This window comes from Tupaia chinensis, unplaced genomic scaffold (genome assembly GCF_000334495.1).
Source record: "Tupaia chinensis unplaced genomic scaffold, TupChi_1.0 Scaffold138988_1, whole genome shotgun sequence".
Taxonomy (NCBI): domain Eukaryota; kingdom Metazoa; phylum Chordata; class Mammalia; order Scandentia; family Tupaiidae; genus Tupaia; species Tupaia belangeri.
In genome coordinates, this window is record NW_006198878.1 from 630,762 (window position 1) to 650,031 (window position 19,270).

Sequence of the window (19,270 nt, forward strand, 5' to 3'; positions counted from 1 at the left end):
ATAGACAAACCAGACTTTACTGAACTAAAAACTTCTGCCTAGCAAAGGAAACAATTAAAAGAGTGAAGAGACAACCTATAGAATGGGAGAAAATAGTTGTAAACTATACCTCCAGCAAGGAATTAAAACCAAAGTACACAAGAAACTCAACTCAGTAGTAGAAAACCAAATACTCTGATTAAAAAATGGGCAGGGGCCAGTAGGTGGTGTAATGATTAAGGTGGTGGATTCCTACATGGCCGACCATGTTTCAAGTCCCAGATCTGATGACTTGCTTTCTCACTTTCCCTCTCTCTGTCTCTCTCTGGTAAAAATGAAAGTAATAAATAAATAAAATTGGGTAAATAATTCTTTTAAAAAGTTTTTAAAAATGGGAAAATAATCTGAATAGACATTTCTCAGAAGACATATGATGAGGCTATAAAAAATGTTCATCATCACTATTCATCAGGGAAATGCAAATTAAAATCATGAGGAGATAGAACATTGATTTTGCAAATAGCAGGTATAAAGAAGAGTAGTTCCTAAAATTGATTCAGCGAGGAGGCGAGTTTTAATAAAAAAGAGAAGAATAGATTTCTGCTGCCTTGTTGTAAGCAAAGTTGGCAATTCATCATTCATTCTTTGCACTATGTCTGGTGGCCTACTAAAGGCTCTGTGCAGTGACTCCTACATGGAACTGAGCCAGTACCAGTACCAGCACTTCCAGGGTGACAATAAAAAAGGAAATTACTAAAGAAAACCTGTACGTTGTATCCTGGGAATCTTTTTATTTATACAACTGAAGAGCAAATCTATTAACTCTTCAGCAAAAGTGGTGAAATAAAATCATTATGGGTCTGGATAAAATGAAGAAAGCAGCATATGGATTCTGTTTTGTGGAATATTATTCAAGAGAAGATGCAGAAAATACTATGTGGTATAATAACAGAGCCCATCTGGATGACTGGATCATTCGTACAAACTGAGACACAGGCTTTAAGGAGGGCAGGCAGTATGGACGTGGGTGATCTGAGGGCTAGGTATGAGATGAGTATCAACAGGACTATGATGCTGAGAGAGGAGGTTATGGAAAACTAGCACAGAACCAGTGAGTGGGGGGGTCAGCAGTGAAAAACTTACTCCTTTGGCCTGTTGAATTTGCTGACAAACAAACATTACCTGAGGTCTGCAAACCAGCCCACTTTTACCAACTTTTGATGAGTGTCTCCACTGAGATGAAGACTTCTTCATGAATTTCTTCCTCTGAAAAATTATTAAAGGACAGAATCCAAAAGAATGTTTTTAATTCTAGTCTTAATATCTTGGCATTAGGACACTAGAATGGTTTTCTGTTACCACATCAAAACTTGCATTCCTTGGCATTAGATTCAAACTAAAGTGATGATTAATCTGTTAGCCAAAAATACCACACTTCTCAAGAAAGACTGACAAGTTTTTAAAATTTGTTTTATCATGTTTGAGTTTAACTATGTTTAGGATCTGTAATGGGGCCTGGAATTATTTTTTTTTAAGTTTGCATGAGATAAAGTTTAATAAATGAAGTTTTGGCTGGCCTCATAGCACAGTGATTAAGTGCTGTATGGAGGGAGCTGGATTCCACATGGCTGACTGCAATCTGAATTCTGACTCCAGTGACTTTAAAAACAGTCTGAGGGGGAACCAGCAGTTAGTGTAATGGCTATGTCACTGGACTCCCACGTAGTTGACTGCGGTTCGCGTCCCGGACCCGGTGGCTTAAAACTCACGCTGGGCGCGTGTGTGTGCGTGCCCAAGATCCCGAGAGGAGAATGGAGGAGAAGGGATTGCGGCGTGACCATCCCCCCTGGGGGGTGATTTCTCGCCGCTTTCTGTCTCTCTGTTTTTCTTTGTCTGGGGAGCACACACGCCCTATAGCAAAAACAAAAAAAAAAAAAAAAAAAAAAAAAAACAGTCTGAGCATCCCCGGCCAGGATCCTGAAGAAATGGAGCAAAGGAGATTGTGGTGTGACCAGGTGCCATTGGGGATGTTCTGTATTTGTGTGTCTCTTGTACATGTATGTATGTACGTACTCTCTGGCATTATAAATAATTAAATAAGAGAAGAATATTAAAAAGCAGAATAAAATAGAAGAGAGAATATCATAATATATTGCACATAGTAAGATCAGAATTAATACATGAGGCCCCTGCGCAGCCGCGTGCCGGGAATGGCCTGGCCCCCGGGGGCTTCTGCCCCTGTGCAGCCGCGCGCTGGGAACGGCCTGGTCCCCCTCCGGGGGCCCGGCCTCCCTGGCCTCTCTGGGGCTGGATGGCCTGGAGGCTGAAGAACTTGCAACTTGAGAAGATGATAGTTATCAGCCCTGCATTACCTCAGGGCAAAACAAGAACTACTCTGCCATTCTTAAGGAAGCCAGATACCCAAGGACAACTCACACTGCAGATCCCCACAACACCATTCCTGGTAACTACAAGATGACTGCTGTGCCGCATCAGCTGATAATCATCCCTGCGTACCAGAACTGCTTTCCTGAAACTGCATTCCCTGGAGAATCACCTACACTTGTGGATCTGCTGGAGACCCTCCCTTAATCCAACCCTGAATAGAATCTATGCTCCCTACTGTCAAAAACTTTATGAGCTGATAATTGGAACTCGTGGCCTCTCTCCCTTTACTTGTATGTATCACTTTTTCAATAACTCTTCTGGAAGACAACTGTATATAGCAGAGATATTGTAATGGGAGAGTGGGAAAGGGCAGAGGGACAAACATAGGGAAAAAAAAATATATATATACATAAGCAAGAAAGTAGAAATGGAATATTATTGATGATAACATGCTGGATTAGGTCACTGTGCAATCTATTCTAGATGCGAAATTACATGTAGTACGCTGTGATAATGCTCAGGAATGAATGTTAGGTAACAACAGCAAAAAAAAAAAAAAAAAAAAAAAAAAAAAAAAAAAAAAAAAAACAGGTTCTACTTTATAGTATGCTCTTTTTACCCAATGGGGTTTAGGCCTAAAGTCAGACTTGAGTTCATGTAGAGGCATGTGTCAGCTGTGATAACTATTGGAGAGACTTAGACTAATTAAGATCACTGACAGATCATTTGGGGAGGGGTGAGGCACGGAGGGCAATCGGGGATGACAGGGACAATGTGGGAGGAGGATGGGTCATAACAGAGGGAGGGGGATGGGGAATCTAGGATGGTAAAACAAAAGGCAAGGTATGCAGGACACAAGAATTGGGAAATTATTTGCTGAGAACATATATGTTGACGTGCTTGATTGAGCCAATGCACAGTATATCTTGGATGGAAAATTCATTTTTGTGTGTTGTGATGGGAAAAAAAATTATAATAAAAAATAAACTATAAAAAAAAGAGAGAAGAGGATAGAGAAAGATAGCAAGTGAACAATAGAGAGGATGTTAGTGAGAAACAGATATGGTTTATTATCTGTTGCTGACGTGTATAGTATTCTCAACTGGACTGGTCTGGGAAGTATTTCATGATGGGTGAAGTCTTTTAACAAGCAAAATGAGAAATAGTGATTGACTGTTTTAAAAAATTATAATAATAATAATTATTGGGAAATGCATGGAAAAGACTTTGAATGATAAAGCGGGGAGATCGATGCCTCTGTATTGACTGACATGCATGGCATTCCCTTTTGAAAAAGCAATGGAAGTCAATGTAAAGTTATATGTAATCCAATGTAATAAAAAAAATAAAAAAAAAAAGAAACACATGCATTTATTAACTGAATAGAATACAGCTAAAAATAAACGTATATTTGGTTTCAAAAAAAAAAAGAATATTACATAAAAACTAGACCAAATATTTTTAAATATCTTTTTATTTATTTGTATCATTTTACATTTTTATCAATCTTTTCATCTATTCTTTTATTTTTTAAATATTTAATTACTATACATCTTTGCAACATACAAAATGACTCTTCCCAGCATGAATGCAATGCATATTATTACAGTCAAATAATTTTTCCCCTTAATTCCCTCCCTTCTGCCTACCTCCACCTTCCACCCTCCTACCACACTGTCTCTAGTTTCCACAGTTGGTCTCTACACCTTTATACTTTCCAATGTTTTAGTTTCTGCCAAAGAGTGCAGACATTTTGTACATACTAAGTGGGGACATACAATTCTTCTCTTTCATAGACTGACTTGTTTCACTCAGCATGAATTCTTCCATATTCTTCCATTTTCTATCAAATGCCAAGGTCTCATTGTTTTTGATGGCTGAGTAGTATTCCATAGTGTATATGTGGCACACATTTTCCATGCATTTACCTGTTCTTGGGCATTTGGATTGATTCCATGTCTTAGGAAATGTGGATAGTGCTCCAATAAATGTGGATGAGCAAGTGTTTTTTTTTTTTTTTTTTTTTTTTTGAGAGAGAGGTTTTTGCTATAGGGTGTGTGCATTTGCTGGAGCTTCACAGTGGCTGTTTTAATTAACATTCCTACAAACAGTTTAGGAAAGTTCCCTTTTCACAGCAGTCTCACCAGCACTTTTTTTTTTTTAATATGAGCCATTCTTACTGAGATTAAGTTGCATTTCAGTGTAGTTTTGACTTGCATTTCTCTTATGATAAGGGATGTTGAGCATTTTTTTCATATGCTTTCCTTGGAGAGTTGTCTGTTTAGCTCATTTTCCCATCTTTTAATTTGGATTTTTTTTTTTCAGGTAAACTGCTTGAATTCCCTGTTTATTCTGGTTATCATTCCCTTTTCTGAGACAGAGTTTGCAAATATATTCTCCCATTTTGAGAGTTGTATCTTCACTATAAATATGGTTTCTTTCACTGGGCAGAAGCTTTTTAACCTGATGTAATCCCGCTTGTCCATTTTGGGGATTTTTGCCCGTGCTTTGAGGGTCTTCTTTTTTAATTATTTTATTTTATTATTATTAGAATTTTAGGATCTTCTTTAAGATGTTTTTGCTTACTCTGATGTCTACAAGAGTTTTACCTGTGGTTTCTACCAGTAGTTTTATGGATTGAGGTTTTATGTTTAGATCTTTGATCCATTTTGAGTTGATTTTTGTTAATGGTAAGAGATAAGGGTCCAGTTCCATTTTTTTCTGCAGATGGATATCCAGTTTTTCCAGCATTATTTTCTAAAAAGATTTTATTTTCTCTTTCTTTCTGTTGATATGGTGTATTACGTTGGTGGTTTTACATATGTTGAACCAAACTTGCAACTTTGGAATAAAGCCTACCTGGTTATGATGTATAATCATTTTATATGTGGTTGGATGCGATTGGCATCTCTTGTTGAGAATTTTTGCGTCTATATTCATCAGAGATATTTATCTATAGTTTTCCTTCCTGTCTTGTCCTTATCTGTTTTAAAAATAAGGGTGATGGAGGCTTCATAGAATGAATTTGGAAGAGTTTCATCCTTTTGGACTTTTAGAAATAACTTGAGCAGAATGGGGGTTCTTCGAAAGGTTTGTAGAATTCAGTGGTGAAGCCATCAGGACCAGGGCTTTTCTTTGTTGGGAGGTTATTTATTACTGATTCAATCTCCTAGCTTGTTATAGGCCTATTCAAACTTTTTAGATCTGGCTTAAATTTGGTAGATTATATGTGTCCAAGAATTTGTCCATCTCATCCAGATTTTCTTGTTTTTTGGTGTTCATAGTATCCTCTAATCATGTTTTATATTTCTACTATGTCTCTTGTTATATTGCCTGTTTCATTGCAGATTTGATTCACCTGGTTCCTTTCTCTCTTCTTCTTAATACGTCTCATTAGTGATGTATTGATCTTGTTTGTCTTTTCAAAGAACCAGCTTTTACTTTCATTTATTTTCTGTATAGTTCATTTATTTTCTATGTCATTTATTTCTGCTCAAATCTTTATTATTTCTTTTCTCCTGAAGTATTTTGGATTTTTTTTTTCTTTTTGCTGATGCTTTTCCATTTCTCTGAGGCATGATGTTAGGTGATCCATTTGCCTTCTTTCTATCTTCTTCTTTTGGGCACTAATTGCTATGAACTTCCCTCTTATGACTGCTTTTGCAGTGCCCCAAACATTATGGAAACTCATGTTCTCATTGTCATTGGCTTCCATGAATATTTTGATTTCAGTCTTTATTTCTTCAGTAGTTGTGGAGTCATTCAGGAGTAGGTTATTAAGTTTCCATGTATTTGAGTATTTTTGAGGATTTCTCTTGAAATTAAACTCAAGTTTAATTCCATCATGGTTGGAGAAGATGGTGGTAGAGTTTCTATGCCTTAGAGTCTGTAGAGGCTTGCCTTGTGCCCTATCATGTAGTCAGTCTTCAAAAAGGTTCCATGTGGGGGTGAGAAAAAAGTGTATCTTGTGGTTTTAGGGTGGAAAGTTCTATAGATGCCTGTTAAGTCCATTTGATTTATGGTTTCACTTAGATCCTTTATCTCTTTACTTATTTTTTTGTCGAGATGATCTGTCCAGAGGCGATAGTGGGGTGTTGAGGTCTCCAACAAATAGCGCGTTGCAGTCTATCTCTCCTTTTAGATCTAACATCTTTCCTTCATGTATTTGGGTGCTCCTATGCTAGATGCATAGATATTTATAAGTGTTATATCTTCTTGATGGATTAATCCTTTTACTACAATATAGTGCCCTTTGTCTCTTCGAACAGTTTTTGTTTTAAAGTCTATTTTGTCAGAAGTTAGTATCATGAATCCAGCTCTTTTTTGGTTCCTATTTGCATGGAATACCTTCTTCCAGCCCTTCACTTTTAGTCTATGTATGTCTTTATCCCTGAGATTCATTTCTTGTAGGCAACAGATTGAGGGTTTCTGGGATTTTTTTTTATCCATTTAGCCAGTCTGTGTCTCTTGATTGGATAATTTAATTCGTTAAATATTCAATGTTATTATTGATATTTCCAGACTTGTACCTACCTTTAAGTTGGCCATTGTCTTGTTTTTCTTTTATTCACTTATTTCTGGCTGTTCCTTCTTTAGTTTTCCTGGAACAGGACTGTCTTCAGGGTTTCTTGAAGAGCTAGTGTGGTGTTGACAAATTCTTTCAGGTTTTGTTTTTCTGAGAACATTTTAATCTTTTTTTCCCATATGAAGGATAATTTTGCTGGAGATAATAATCTTCGTTGACAATGTTTCTCTCTTAGCACTTTCAATATGTCTTTCCATTTTTTTCCTTTCTTCCATTGTTTCCATTGAAAGGTCCAGTGTTAGTCTGATGGGATGATCTTTGTAAGTCACTTGTCGTATCTCTCTTGCCAATTTTAGTATCTTGTCATTATCTGTGGTCTTGGCTAGTCTGCCTAAGATGTGCCTTGGTGAAGACCTTGGGTTGATTCTATTTGGAGTCTTTTGTATTTTTTGGGTCTGGATGTGTGAGTGCTTCTCTAGACTTCAAAAGTTTTCTTCCAGGATATTATGGAATAGATTTTCCATGTTCTTATTAATTTCTTCACCTACTGGGATACCAGTTATTTGGATGTTTGTATTTGTTATTTTCTCTATCTTTTTTGTGTTTTTTTCTAGGTCAGAGGTTTTATCTTCTACATCATAGATTTGATCTTCAGCATGGTATAGTTTATTTTTAATACTTTCTTTATTTCCTGTATTACAGACTTTCTCTCTAATCATTTCATCTGATTCTTACTGCATCCATTTCTTCTTTCATATTGTGAAAAGACTTCCTAATCTCCTGTAGTTTGTTGTTTCTTTTCTGTTCCAACTCATAGAGTTTTGTCACCATGAATGTTCTAAATTCTTTCTCTGACATTTTAGTAACTTCTCCTGTTTTTTTTTTTTTTTTCAAGAGATGGAGGGGAGTTATTGTTCTCTTTTTTTGTGTGTGTTTTTTTTTGATGGAGACATGTTTCCTGGTTTATTCATACCTGAGGCTCCTCTTCTACTTCTAGCCATTGCAGGTTGTATTCTTTTTTGGATAACTTTTTAGAGAATGTTTCTTTGACTGGGAACAAGTGTGCTTTCCTTTCATTGTGGACTGATAAGTGCCAAAGTCTGTCTTCTGTTGTGTTTAGCAATGTGGTCTCCACAGGAGAAGTCTTCTATTCAGGTGTCTGAAGAGCAGTTTCTCCTTTTTTTGCAGGTGATTAAGTAAAAGGGAGGATCCCAGGGAGCCTCACAATACTAGAGTATCTTTAAAACTGTGATTCTAGACCTGTGTAGACCCTCTTGGTGTGTGGAAGATAAGCAGGAGAGGAGAATACAAGAGGAAAGGGAAAAGAGTATGAAAGAGGATAAAGAAAAAGTCATGCTCCATGCACTAGCGCAGCGTGCAATTATGCCAGGATGCTTGAGATGGAAGTGGGCTCTGCTGAAGAGCTGGTGGAAATCCTGTGGGGTAAGGAGAAGTAGGAAATTAACAAAATAAGAAGAGGAAGAAGAAGAAGAAGAAGAGAAGAATAAAAAATTCTACCTTGATGACAGAGGGGAACTCTGGGATTGGGGAAGCTGGAGCTGAGGCTGGGGGCCAGAGACTGGCCCGGGCTCAGTGTCCTTTAGGCCAGGGTGCTGGAGATAGAAGTGGGCTCTGCTGGAGAGCTGGGGCAGTTCTTGCTGACAGGGGGAACTCTGGGATTGGGGAAGCTGGAGCTGGGATTGGGGAACAGAGACTGACACTGGCTCAGTGTTCTTTAGGCCAGGGGCCTGGAGATGGAAGTCACCTGTCTAGCTTTTTCTAATTCTGTGAAGATATATATCTAGTAATTTGATTCAGATTGCATTAAAACTTTAAAGTAATTTGGGTTAAATTGATATTTTAGTTATATTTATTTTTTTAATCTGGGAGAATGGGATGTCTTTCCATGTTTTGGTATAATTTTCAATTACTTTATTTAGTTTTTCATAGTTTTCCTTGTAAAGATCTTTGACATCTTTGGTTAGGCTTATTCCTAGGTATCTTATATTTTTTGGTGGCTGTTGTAAATGAGATTGCTTTCTTGAATTCTACCTCAGTCTCTTCATTGTTGATGTATAAAAATGTTATAGATTGTTTCGTGTTCATTTTGTATCCTGCCACTTTATGGTATTCATTTGTCATGTCCAGGAGTATTTTTGGGGATTCTTTTGATTTTTTTTTTGTATATAATTATGTCATCTACAAAATGAGGTAACGTCACTTCTTTTCCTATTTAAATGCCTTTTATTATCCTGCTTGATTGTCTTGGCTAAAATTTCCAGTACTATGTTCAAAAGGAGTGGAGAAAGTGGGCAACCTTGTCTTGTTCCAGTTTTTAGTGAAAAGGTTTTCAGCTTTTCCCCAGTCAGTGTGATGTTAGCTCTGGGTTTGTCATACATGGCTTTTATTGTGTTGAGAAATATCCATTCTATGCCAATTTTGCTGAGGGTCTAAATCATGAAGGGATGTGATATTTTTCCTTTTTACATTTTTTAATAGAGATTTTTGCTATAAGGCACATGCACTTACTGGAGAAATGGAGAGGTAGAGAGACAGAATTTGAGAAATCATCCCCCCCAGGGAGGATGGCCATACCAAAATCCCTTCTCCTCCATTCTCCACTTGGGACTTTGGGTTTGCATGCATACACACCCAGCATGAGTTTTAAGTCGACAGGTCCAGGACTGGAACTGCAGTTGGCTACATGAGAGTCCAGCAACATAACCATTTTGTCATCTGCTAGTCCCCCAGAGATGTTGTATTTTATCAAATGCTTCTTTGGCATCAATTTACATGATCATATGGGTTTTTTCTTTCCTTCTGTTAATATGATATATTACATTTATTGTTTTATATATGTTGAGTCATACTTGCATTCCTGAAATAAAGACTCCCTGGTTGTGTTGTATAATCTTTTTAATGTGTCATTGGATGCAATTTGCTAGTGTCTTGTTAAGAATTTTTGCATCTGTATTTATCATGGCTGTTGATCTGTAGGGTTTTTGTTTTGTTTTGTTTTGTTTTGTTATGCCCTTGTCTATTTTGGGGGATGAGGGTAATGAAGGATTCATAGAATGAATTGGGAAGAGTTTCTTCCTTTTTGATCTTTAGAAATAGTTAGGAGTAGAATGGGGTTAGTTTTTCTGTAAAAAGATTTGTAGGGACCAGCAGTTAGCATAATGGCTATGTCACTGAACTCCCATGTAGTCGACCATGGTTCACATCCCAGACCCAGTGACTTAAAACTCATGCTGGGCGCGTGTGTGTGCATGCCCAAGATCCCAAGAGGAGAACAGAGAAGAAGGGATTGCGGCGTGGCCATCCCCACTGGGGGGTGATTTCTCACATTCTGTCTCTGTAGTCTCTCTGTCTGTCTGGCGAGCGCACATGCCCTATAGCAATAACCTCTCAAAAAAAAAAAAAAAAGATTTGTAGAATTCTAGGCCAGCAGGTGGAATACTGGTTAAGGAACTGAACTCCCACATGGCTGACCATGGTTCAAGTTTCTGACCATGTGGCTTGACATTCATGCTAGGTGCATGTTCATGTGTTCTCAAAATCCTGAGAGGAGGGTGAAGGAGAAGGAATTGAGGCATGGCCATCACCCTGATGGAGTGGTTTCTCACTTTATCTCTCTCTCTGTTTCTCTGTTTCTATGGCAAGTGCATGCACCTGATAGCAAAAATCTCTCTTAAAGTTTTTGTAGACTTTAGAGGTGAGACCATCAGGACCTGAGCTTTACTGTGTTGGGAGACAATTTATTACTAATTTAATCTCATTGCTTATTACTGGTCTACTCAACCTTTCTTTGTATTCCTGATTCTATCTTGGTAGAGTATATGTATCCAGAAATGTGTCCATCTCATCCAGGTTTCCTTGTTCGTTGGCATATAGTCACTTGTAGAATTTTCTCATGATCTTTTATATTTCTGTTGTGGTTTTTTTTTTTTTTTTTTTGGAGAGGTTTTTGCTATAGGGAGTGTGTGCTCGCCAAACAGACAGAGACAGAGAGACAGAAAGCGAGAAATCACCCCCCAGGGAGGATGGTCATGCCGCAATCCCTTCTCCTCCATTCTCCTCTCAGTATCTTGGGCACGCACGCACATGCGTCTGGCGTGAGTTTAAGCCACCGGGTTCGGGACACGAACTGCGGTCGACTACATGGGAGTCCAGTGACATAGCCATTATGCTAACTGCTGGTCCCTCCTGTTGTGTTTTTTGTAATGCTGTTTGTTTCATTGCCAGTTTGATTTATCTGCTTCCTTTTTGTTCTTCTTAATTAATCTAGCTAACAACTTGTCAGGTTTACTTTGTCAAAGAAAGAGCTTTTGGTTTCACTTATTGTTTGTATAGTTCTTTTATTCTCCTTTTCATTTATTTCTACTTTAATCTTTATTATTTCTTTTCTCCTGGTATTATTTTTTCCTCCAGTTCCCTGAAGTGTGTTCTTAGGTTGTTGATTTGCCACCTTTTCTTTATCCTTTCTTTCTTTTCATAGCACTAATTGCTATGAACTTTCCTCTTACTGATGCTTTTGCTGTGTCCCATAGGTTATGAAGTCTTGTGTGCTCATTATCATTGGTTTCAATGAATCTTTGGATTTCAGTCTTAATTTCTTCAGTAGTTGTGAGGTCATTCAGGAGTAGGTTGTTTAGTTTTCTTGTGTGTGTGTATATTTGAGATGTTTTTCTGCAGTTCATTTCCAGTTCAATTCCATTGTGATCAGAGAAGATGCTGGATATAGTTTCTATGCTTTTGAAATTGTAGAGGCTTATTTTGTGCCCAATCGTGTGGTCAATCTTTGAAAATGTTCCATGCGGTGGTGAGAATAATGTATATTTTGTGGTTTTGGGGTAGAAAGTTCTATAGATGTCTGTCAAGGCCATTTGATTTATGGTATATTTTAGATCTTGTATTTTTCCCTCCCCACTTTTATTCTGTCTAGATGATCTAACCAGAGGCAACAGTGGGGTGTTGATATCCCCAGCAATTAGTGTGTTGCAGTCTATCTCTCCCTTTAGCTATAGCAGTCTTTCTTTAATATATTTTGGTGCTCCATTTGAGTGCATATATATTTATAAGTGTTATATCTTCTTGGTAAATTAGTCCTTTTAGTACTATATGGTGTCATTCTTTGTGTTCTCTTACAGTTTTTGTGTTATAGTATATATTTTTTTCTGATATCAGTATTGCAAATCCAGCTTTTTTTTTTTTTTTTAATTTCTACTTGCATGGAATATATGTTCCCAGCCCTTCACTTTCAATCTATGTATGTCTTTATCTGTGAGGTGCATTTCTTGTGGCCAATATATAGAGGGCTCCTGCTTTTTTATCCATTCTGTCAGTTTGTGTCTTTTCTTCTCTTTTTGTTTTCTTTTTGTCACAAATAGGGCTTTTTATTTGTCACTATTAAAAGTCTGAACTTTAAACAGATTCTTGGACCAGTGGTTCATATTCATGAACTCCTTCAACTTTAGTACCCATCTCATCCCCAGTAGCTTTTCTGGAGCTACTACCTTCACCATGAAGCCTCATGAGTTATTCTAATTCAAATTTGAGTTTCTTCAACATTTTTACTTTTCTGATGAATACGTCATGGAGAGGATAGATAGGTTGACAATCCTTATTGATGTCTTTTCCAATGCTTTCTGAAATAAATGTTTTAATCATTCTTTCAAGTTATTTGCCTGCATCTCCTGGGTCATGATTTCCATCATCTTTTGGATTTGGCAGACCTACTGATGCTGAGCGTAAGTGGTCTTCTGTATCTGATTGTTGCCTTTTTTTTTTTGTAAACCTAACACAGAAGAAATGAAGCAAATAACCATCAGCAGTCTTGATATCAATATGAGTTTCAATCATGTTCTGCCATTTTCTGACCATGGAACACATTTTGTCATGTGTAAGATCCATGCCATGGAAGTTAGGCAGTTTTTGCCTTGAACATCCTCAGTAATTAGCTTGAATTTCCTAAATGTGATTTCATCATTCTGCAGATCTGCAAGGCTCACTTCAAGCACATGGCCCTTAAGGCCACCAGGTGCAGTTTTAGTTCCTTGAGTCCTGGTGACTTGTGTTTCCCCAATATTTCTTATGTTGAACATAGCAGGTACTTTCACATCATACCAATCATTTTTAGTAAATGGATCAATCACCTTCTTGGTTCCGTTTTTGCTGCCTTTCATAACACACTTATTCTTGCCAACTGCCATGGTACTACTAGAGAACTGAAAGGGTGGAAGTGGAACTCATGTGAGAACTTAGGCGTCCCCTTCTTTGGAGAATTAAATTTACTATCATTTAATGTTATTATCAATATTTGATTTCTTAACTCTGTCATTTTGTTAGCCGTTTTCTTAGTTGTTTTGTGTTCTCTTATTTCTATTTCTCTCTTTTTAGTTTTCCTAGTTTACTATATCGTACTCCCTTCAATAGTTCTTGAAGAGCTGTCCTAGCTTTAATAAATTCTTTCAGCTTTGTTTATCTCAGAATGTTTTTTTTTCTTCATCCCATTTGAAGGATAATCTTGCTGGGTATGGTATTCTTGGTTGGACTTGTTTTTCTTTTAGAATCTTGAATGTATCTTTTCATTCTTTCTTTGCCTGCATTGTCTCAGTTGACAGATCTGATGTTAATCTGACAGGATAGCCTTTGTATATGTAACTTGATGCTTCTCTGTTACCATTTTTAGAATCTTGTCTTTGTCTTTGATTTTTAACAATCTGACTATGATGTGTCATGGAGAACATCTTATGTTGATTCTATTTAATATCATTTGTGCTTTTTGTATTTCTAAATCTTTATGTTTCTCTAGATTTGTGAAGTATTCAGATAGTGTTTCATCACAGAGGTTTTCTATGCCTTTACCAGCTTCGTTGCCTTCTGGAATTCCCATTATTTGGACATTTGGGTGTTTAATAATGTCTGATGCTTCTCATATATTATCCTCACTTTTCTTGATTGGTTTTTCATTCTTTTTTTATGGTTTGTATTAAGTCAGAGGCTTTGTCTTCCAGATTAGAGATTCTTTCTTTTGCATGATCCAATCAGCTACTAATGCTTTCAAGGGATATTTTGATTTTTTGCAGCATATTCTTCATCTCTAGAAGTTCTGTTTGGTCCTTTTTTAGGATGTCTACCTCTTTATGGAAGTCCTCCCTCATGTTATGGAATAATCTTCTAATATCCTGGAGTTGGTTGTCCATTTTCTTTTGCATCTTATTAAGTTTTGTTATAATGAATATTTTGAATTCCATTTTTGTCACTTCTGGGATTTCTTGGTGTGTGTGTGTGTGTGTGTGTGTGTGTGTGTGTTTTCCCCATAGTTGGTCAGGAGTTTCTGTGTTCTTTCGAGGGAGATATACTTCCTGATTTTTGTCCTATTTTTTGAGGCTCTGTTTTGTTTTCTAGGTAACTGGAGAGGCACTTTCTTTTTTCCTACTGATTTGGGGTAGGTTCCTGGGGCCATATACTTGTGTGTGTTTTTTTTATTTTTGTGGTATACTTTATCTCCACAACAGTTTCCCTTGTTTTCTAAATTTTCTAATTCAAACATGGCTGAGTGCTGATTTGAAGAGGCTGATCTTAAGGTAGTAGATAAGGTTTCACCAGCTTGAGGAACCTGCTTTTCTTTGGTTCTGGGATCTACAGAGAACCAGGCTGGTGGTGGAAAAGCCAACCAAACAGCCTTGGTATCTTACTGTCTCTGAGTGCTGTGCAGGTCCTTGCAGGATTAAGTGGGAGAGATTTCTTGACCCTGCTCCTTTCATCCTGGCTCTGGGATCCACAGAGGGCCTGATCAGTGGTGGAAGACCTAGCCTAACATCTCCAGTGCCTTCCTGTCTCTGAGAACTGTGCAGATCCTTGCAGGAGAGATTCTGTGACCCTGTTTCTTTTGCCCTAGCTCTGGAACTTGCAGAGAGCCTGGCTGGTGGTCAATTCTGTTTTTTATTATAGAACCCTGACTAATACAAATTTTGTTCATCAGAGTGAGGTGCTGCTATAACAAATACTTAAAAATGTGGAAGCAGCCATGAATCTGGGTGATGTGGAGAGGCTGGGAGAGCATTGATGTACATAATGGAAAAAACCTACATTTTTGTGAATGCACTGCTAAGGGTGACTCTGATGAGGGCTCAAAAAGAAAAGAAGAGAGCTATAGAGAAAGCTTCACTATTAAAAAAAAATACCTATGTGATCTTGAAAAGAATGTTGATATAAATATGGAAGGTAAAAGCTATTCTGATGTGATTTTAGATAGAAATGAGGAATACTGGGACCAGCAGATGGCATAGCAGTTACATTGCTTGACTCCCAGATGGCCAGTCATGGTTTGAGTCCCAGACCCACTGGCTTGAAAATCATGCCAGGCATATATGTTCAAGGTCCCTGGAGGAGAAGGGTTTGTGGTGTGGCCATCCCTCCGGGGGATGATTTCTCACTTTTCCTCTCACTGTCTCTCCTGCAAGTACACATGCTCTAAGACAAAGACCTCTAAAAAGAGAAAAGAAAAGAAAAGAAAGAAGGAATATGATATTGGACAATGGAGAAAAGGCATCCTTTGTTATATTGTAGCAAAGGACTCGATTGCATTGTGTCCTTGTCCTAGTGTTTTGTGGAAGATAGAAATTGTGAGCAATAAAATTGGATATTAACTCACAACATTTCTAAGCAATGTGTTGAAGGTGGAGCCAGGTTCCACCTGGACCACTTATAACATGATTTTAGAAGAGATGATTTAAAATTGGAATTGTTAAGCAAAAAGAAAGCAGAATTTAAAGGTTTAGAAAATTCTCAGCCTATTCACATTGCAAAAACTGAGAACACTAAAGATATGGTCAATTGACCCTTTGATAAGTTTAGTATGGTTCAGTCATTTCAACAGAAAAGCAGTGATATTCTTCAAGACAATGAAAGAATAATCCTGAGTCAATTCAAGGATCATGAAGTCAATTCAAGGATCATGAAGGTTGCTACTCATACCAAAGGCCCAGAGTGGAAGGGTCTAGGGGGCAGAGCAGTTTTATAGGAAGACCTGCCTTTTCCTGTGGGACATCAACACACTCTGCCTGGTGCCAACTCATATTGTGGGCTCTACTTTCTGCACTCTGGTGTTGTACTCTTCGCCATACTAGGTACACCTCCTGCAACCCCAGTGCAGCATAGGTTGTGGTGGCTGCTTCTCTGGTAGGTGCAGATAGACATCTTTTGTGGTGTTCATGCAATACTGTCTTCTCTGGCATGCAGAATATATAGGCCAGAGTGGGGCATGGCTGCCTCACCTGGATTTCAAAGGATAAAGTCACCCAGAGCTGAAGTCACACAATACCAGCCTAAGTGATCTGTAGCATAGGAGGTATCCAGGAAGAGACCTGTCCTGAGTCCATCCAGCTAAGCTATGAAAGTGAAATTGTTACCTAACATTGCTACCTAGTAGGCCTGGAAGTCAGAATCAAGCCAAAGAAATATTCTAAAACCATGGTCTAATGGGATTTTCTTTGTTAGATTTTAGACTTATTTGAAGCATATCATACCTTTCTTCTTTCCTAGTTCTCTCCTTTAGAATGGGAATGTGTATCCTATGCCTATCCCACCATTGCATTTTGGAAGTACATAACATGTTTGGTTTTACAGGTTCACAGCTGGACGAGAATTTGCTTCAGGATGAATCGTATCTTGAGTCTTATCCATATCTGATTTAAATGATATTTATATGAGACTTTGGACTTTGATGTTAAAATTGATTCTAGAATGAATTAAGACTTTGGGGGCTATTGGGATGAAATGAATGTATTTCACATGTGAGAAAGACATGAATTCAGGGGAGGAGTTCAGGGGAAAAATACAATACACTGAGTATTTTTGTACCCCCAAAATTCATATGTTGAAACCTAATCTCCAAGGTGATAGCATTTGAAGGTGGAAACCTAAGTGATTAGTTAATGAGGATGGAACCCTCATGAATGGAATTGGTGCCCTTATTAAAGAGATTTCAGAGGGCTCTCTTACTTCTTCCACCATGTGAGGACACAGCAAGAGAAGACAATCATATATCTATGAGTAAGGAAATCAGGCCTCATTGGACACCAAACCTTCTGGAACCTTGATCTTGGACTTCCCAGCCTCAGAAATCTAAGAAATTTCTGTTGTGTTTATGCTACCCAGTCTATGGTATTCTGTTATAGTAGCCCAAATAGACTAAGATTGGGATATAAGTTGAATAGTGCAATTGTTGGGTTATATGATAAGTCACACATAGTTTTCTAAGAAAGTGTTGCATTCTTTTCCAGAGTGACTATTCCATTTTCCATTTCCACTAACAGTATTTTTTTTGTGTATAGGGTGTGTGCGCTTGCCAGAAAGACAGAGAGAGACAGAGAGACAGAAAGCGAAAAATCACCCCCCACCCAGGGAGAAAGGCCACACCACAATCCCTTTTCCTCCATTCTCCTCTTGTTATCTTGGGCATGCATGCACATGCGCCCAGCATGAGTTTAAGTCATTGGGTCTGGGACTTGAACTGTGATCAAGTACATGGGAGTCCAACAACATAGCCATTACACCATCTGGTGGTCCCACCACTAGTAGTTTTTGAGTGATTCAGCTTTATCTCTTTGCACTCATGTGGTGTTTTTACTATTTTTTATACCCATTCTGATAGATATATATCAATGTCTCTTTATGGTTTAAATTTGCATTTTCCCGATGGCTAATGATGTTAAATATTTTTCCATGCATTTATTTGGCATTTGAATAACCTCCTTGGTTAGATGACTATTCAACTTGCCCAGTTTTGATTTTGTTTCACTGTTTTAACAGTTCTTTATATATTCTAGATTCAAGTCCTTTGTCAGGTATATGGTTTCCAAATATTTCCTCTCAGTCTATTGCTTTCTTCTTTTGTATTTTTTTTCTATAGGGCATGTGCACCTGTTGGAGAGAGACAGAGAGGGAAAGTGAGAAATCATCCCCAAGGAAGATGGTCATGCTGCAATCCCTTCTCCTCCATTATTCTCTCAGAATTTTGGGCACACACACACATGCACCTGACTTGTTTTCAAACCACTAGGCCTGGGACCCAAATCACAAAGTCAATCATGTGGGATTCAGCAGCATTTACCTCCTCACCAATTGCTGATCCCTGTTGCTTATTTTATTATTATTTTTTTACTTTATAAAAATTTTTTTTTTAAATTTTGTCTGAGGACATGTGTGCTTGCTGGAGAGAGAGAGAGAGAGAAAGGGAGAGCGAGATAAGAAGAAAATGAAGTCCTTCCATGGGGAATGATCATGCTAGAATCCCCTTTCCTCTCTTCCTCCTTCCTTTTGGGATTTTAGGCATGCACATGCACACCCACACACACACACACATTTTTGGTATGTTTCTTTAGCTGCCAGGTCCAGGATTGAATTGCACAGTTTGGTATTTGGGATCCAACTGCCTTAATCACCACTCTACAGGCTGGCTTTATTTTTTCCACTTTTAATGGGAGTCTAGGGACATAGCCATTACACTAAATGCTGATCCCCGTATTTTGAAAATATTGTCCTTCCTCTGTTGAAATGCTTTTGGAGAAGACACCTTCATGGCTCCTGAGAACTAGTGATTCAAGGGGAATAAGAAAAATGAAATTTTTCCACTGATAATTCAAACTCCAGCCCACAAATTTGAGTGGTAGAAACATTTCAAGTCTCCTGTCTCTGTGTCTCTGTCTCTGTCTCTCTTTGTCTCTGTCTTCTCTTTCTTTAATTTTTTCTTTTTAAAATTTTTTTTGGAGAGGTTTTCACTATAGGGCATGTGCGCTTGCCAGAAAGACACAGAGAGACAGAGAGATAGAAAGCGAGAAATCGCCCCATAGGGGAGATGGCCACACGGCAATCCCTTCTCCTCCATCCTCCTCTTGGGATCTTGGGCACGCACGCACATGCACCCGGCATGAGTTTAAGCCGCCAGGTCTGGGACTCGAACCGTGGTCGACTATGTGGGAATCCAGCAACATAGCCATTATGCTAACTGCTGGTCCCTCCTTTTTAAAAATTTTTAAGGTAAAGCATTTTCTTGGCTTTCAGCCCCTCCTTTCCCTTTATCTTGTTAATAATCCCCTCTCCTCCTCCCAACCCAGGAGAGGCAAGAGAACAGGCCTTCAGAAGACGCCTTCATGGCTCCAGAGAACTAATGATTTTGTGTGGCATGCTAGCACACCATACAGTTTTCTAATTTTTGCATTTTTAAAAAACATTAATTTTTTAAAAATTTTTTTCCTTCTCTTTTTCTCTGTTTCTTGGTTGTTTTGTTGCTGTTGTTTCTCTCTCTCCTTTTCTTTTTCTGCATGCTCCTGGACTTTCAGATTGAACTTCAAGTTTGGGAAGAAATACACC

At 38.1% G+C, this 19,270-nt stretch overlaps 1 pseudogene; it reads left to right on the forward strand.

Moving 5' to 3' along the window:
• Positions 1-631: 631 nt before the first annotated feature.
• On the forward strand, positions 632-1,094 carry LOC102489032 (nuclear cap-binding protein subunit 2-like; annotated as a pseudogene).
• The last annotated feature ends 18,176 nt before the right edge of the window (positions 1,095-19,270 follow it).